Raw genomic sequence first — 4671 nt, forward strand, 5'->3', positions numbered from 1 at the left:
AGGAGGAAAAAAATTACAATATAAATAACGTCTCTTAAAAAAAAAAAAAGGAAAAGGTAACAAAAAGAGAAAAAATAAACAAACCCCACAAAATGAATCAGTAGTCATTCTTGTAGCCGGCGGAGATGTAGAAAATTTTCGTGCTACAAGGAGGCCAAATGGGGTGCCCACACACCCCACAATATGCCAGTATCACCAGTTAAAAATCCCAGTTCTGTACTGGGAAGGGAGCAGGGAGGAAAATATCGATCGATCGCTGCATGGCACTTCCTTCCCTCCCTCTTTGGACAGCCCGGAAGTTGGAAGTCCTTTTTCCTTGCTGGAAAAGTGTAGTGCTTTTGCATCCTCGGAAGTGTGTGTTAGTGCCCTTTAAGAAGTGTGCTTCTTGCACACTCACAAAAGTAGTGATTCCTGAAAGTTGGCTGTTTGGAAAAGAGGGAAGGGAAGAGTCAGGCAGCAATTCAGATGGAGGTTTACCTGCAAATCAAGAGAGGCTGGCTCAGATTTAAAGAGGCAGTACGGGTTAATCGATTTGGATCCCAAAATTAAGAGAAGACGGTGCCTTGGATCTCAAGTGTGACGAAAACAATGAGTATCAACTTCTCTCGGACCCAAAGATTCCCCCTATTTCAGATCTAAAGAAGTAAGATACAATGAGTATTAATGTACTGTCGAAGGCTTTCATGACCAGAATCACTGGGTTGTTGGAGGTTTTTTGGGGTGTGTGGCCATGTTTTAGAAGCATTCTCTCCTGATGTTTCACCCACATCTATGGCAGGCATCCTCAGAGGATGTGAGGTCTGTTGGAAACTAGTCAAGTGAGGTTTATCCATCTGTGGAATAATGTCCAGGGTGGGTGAAAGAACACTAACTCTAACCCTCACTTGTCTAGTTTCCAGCAGGCTTCACAACTTCTGAAGATGCCGGCCATAGATGTAGGCGAAATCTCAGGAGAGAATGCTTCCAGAACATGCCTATCCAGCCCAAAAAAAAAACCACAATCCGGTGAGTATCAACTTCTCTGGGACCCAGTGTTAATAACTTGGTTGCTGTGAGTTTTCTGGGCTGTCTGGCCTTGTTCCAGAAGCATTTTTTCCTGACATTTTGCCTGCATTTATGGCAAGCATCCTCAAAGGTTGGGAGGTTCTGTCACAGATGCAGGCAAAACGTCAGGAGAGAATGCTTCTAGAACATGCCCACCTAGGCCAAAAAACCTACAACAACCCGATGAGTATCAACTTCTCTGGGACCCAAAGATTCTCCCCATATTAGATTCTAAGAAGTAAGAGTTAATAACTTGGTTGCTGTGAGTTTTCTGGGCTGTCTGGCCTTGTTCCAGAAGCATTCTCTCCTGACATTTTGCTTGCATCTATGGCAGGCATCCTCAGAGGTTGTGAGGTCCTCTGAGGATGCCTGCTATAGATGCAGGTGAAACATCAGGAGAGAATGCTTCTAGGACATGCCCATCCAGCCCAAAACACCTACAACAACCTGAAGAGTATCAACTTCTCTGGGACCCAAAGATTCTTCTCTAAAGAAGTAAGAGTTAATAACTTGGTTGCTGTGAATTTTCTGGGCTGTCTGGCCTTGTTCCAGAAGCATTCTCTCCTGACGTTTCACCCACATCTATGGCAGGCATCCTCAGAGGTTGTGAGGTCTGTTGGAAACGAGGCAAGTGGGGTTTATATACCTGGGGAATGATGTCCAGGGTGGGAGAAAGAACTCTTGTCTGTAATGGTAACATTCGCACCTGCCTCCAACAGACAAGAGTTTTTTTCTCCCACCCTGGACATCATTCCACAAATATATAAACCCCACTTGCCTAGTTTCCAACAGATCCCTCAACCTCTCAGGATGCCTGCCGTAGATGTAGGCAAAACATCAGGAGAGAATGCTTTTGGAACATGGTCATACAGCCTGGAAAAATCACACCATGTTCCAGAATCATTGGGTTGTTTTGTTTCCCAGACTGTCTGGCCATGTTCCAGAAGCATTCTCTCCTGACATTTCGCCTGCATCCATGGCAGGCATCCTTATAGGTTGTGAGGTCTGTTGGAAACTAGTCAGGTGAAGTGTATATATCTGTGGAATGATGTCCAGGGTGGGAGAAAGAACTCTTGTCTGTTGGAGGAAAGCGTGAATATTGCAATTATAGACAAGAGTTCTTTCTCCCACCCTGGACATCATTCCACAGATATGCAAACATCACTTGCTGAGTTTCCAACAGACCTCACAACCTCTGAGGATTCCTGTCATAGATGTGGGCAAAACGTCTGGAGAGAATGCTTCTGGAACATGGCCAGACAGCCCAGAAAACTCACATCATGTTCCAGAAGCATGCCTGCCATAGATGCAGGAGAAACACCAGGAGAGAATGCTTCTGGAACATGGCCAGACAGTCTGGGAAACTCAAAACAACCCAATGATTACGGCCCTGAAAGCCTTCGACAACACTTAAGAGTTAATAAGTTGTTCCCAAAATGAAAAGGGGACGATGGCAAGCCAAAATATAGGTCTTGAATCCCAAAAAAGGGGGGAAATGTCTGAATATTAGGTTTTCTAGGATCCAAAGAGCAGTCTAATTCAGATTTAAAGACACAGGAAGAATTAATATGTTTGTTTACAAAAGGGACCTAAGGGTCCCCAGATGTTTTGGCCTTCAACTCCCAGAAATCCTAACAGCGGGGAACCTGGCTGGGATTTCTGGGAGTTGTAGTCCAAAACACCTGGGGACCCACAGGTTGAGTGAGAACCACTAAGTTAGAGGTTGGTGGCAAGTCAAGAGAGAGGCCCAGAACCCCAAACATGGGGAAAGAGGTTTTCTAGGACCCAAATATTGGCCTATTACAGACTTAACGAAGCAATAAGAGTTCATAATTTGTTCCCAAAAGGAATGAGAAATTGGTAGCAAGCCAAGAGGTTGGCACTGGATCCCAAATTTGGGGGGAAAGATCCAAGTATTCGCTTTTCTGAGACTCAAAGGCCTGTTTTGAGGTTCCTTTTTGAGAGGCCTTTGAAAAACAGCATTTTCATATACAGCAGAGAAGGGACATCAGCCAAAGCAGCGGCAGGAGGAGCAGCGTTTTGGGGCGCACATGCTTATAAAGGGGAAGAAATGGAAGGTTACAGTTAGCGGCAATACCTGCAGAGTCCAAAATGTGCTTTTCTAGGATGTGACAGTGACACAAAGCCAGACACTGAATGGCTGCGTGCTGCGATTTTGCTTAGAAAAGGATTTCCCCGACAAAATAATATATTATATTTTTGCCAGTCTACAACTCTCGCCTATCCGTCCCCAAACCGTTTTCCTGAACCAGCGATTCCAAAAACTTGTGGTTTCTGGACTTCAGTTCCCAACAGCCTCAGATATAGAAATGCTGGGAGTTGGGGCTCCAAAATAACAGGACCCACTTGAGTTTTGAGCTTCCTTTACAACCACATTAGATTGAAAAGCAAGGAGGAAATCCCACCAAGGCAAAGGGAGCCTGTGTTAAGATCCAAACGCAGAGCGGAAGCAAGACGGTGACCGTTTGGGACTTGGAATGGCGAGACGTTTCCTTCTCTCCGTCGCCCCAAACTCAACCAAAGTGAAAGAGAGGCACGACAGACCCATAAGAAGCTTCCCCGAAACCCCAAAAGGAAAAACAAGACCCTTCCCCGTTAACTACGGCATGCAGGGAAACACCGCATCCGACGGCATGCGAGGGAAAGGCAGCAAAGGCAAATTCCACCCTTGGCTTTCTCTTTCCACCCAAAGCAAACGCCATTTCCGACTCCTTGAAGGTCCTCCTTTCATAATGAGGCGAGACATCTCTATCCTATCCGGTGAACGAACAAAGCCTTCAACTATTACAGCGATAGGCCAGGAGAGAATCACTCCTGATACAGCCTGAAACGGACCCATCATGCTTTGGTTGTGTCTCAAAACGATGGTCTGAACACCTTCCGCAGGCCAGGTTTTGCCCATTTTTTGCACGCTTTAAGGCTGTGCATTTTGGTCGATGTATCCCGGCATGGGCAAACTTCAGCCCTCCAAGTGTTTTGGATTTCAACAACCACAATTCCTAACAGTCAGTCCAAAACATCTGGAGGGCTGAAGTTTGCCCAGGTCTGGATACATTGACCAAAATCAATGGAACCTCCAGAATATTGTTTGTGTTGGTATCTAACAGGATACGTCATCAGGCATGGGCAAAGTTTGACCCTCCAGGTGTTTTGGACTGGCTGTCAGGAATTGTGGTTGTTGAGGTCCAAAACACTTGGAGGGCTGAAGTTTGCCCAGGCCTGGATACATTGACCAAAATGAATGGAACCACCAGAATATTGTCTGTGTTGGTATCTAACGGGATACATCACCAGGCATGGGCAAAGTTCGACCCTCCAGGGTTTTGCCCATTTTGCACACCCATTTTGCACACCTTTTGGTCGATGTATCCCAGGCCTGGGCAAACTTCAGCCCTCTAGGTGTTTTGGACTGGTTGTCAGGAATTGTGGTTGTTGCAGTCCAAAACACTTGGAGGGCCAGATATGGCCTCAACCTGTCCTCGGAGTCAGAAATGGTCTCATCTACCCCAACCTGTCTTCGGAGTCGGATATGGCCTCATCTACCCCAACCTGCCTTCAGAGTCAGAGATGGTCTCATCTACCCCAATCTGCCTTCAGACTCAGATA

This window comes from Anolis sagrei, chromosome X (assembly GCF_037176765.1).
Source record: "Anolis sagrei isolate rAnoSag1 chromosome X, rAnoSag1.mat, whole genome shotgun sequence".
Taxonomy (NCBI): Eukaryota; Metazoa; Chordata; class Lepidosauria; order Squamata; family Dactyloidae; genus Anolis; species Anolis sagrei.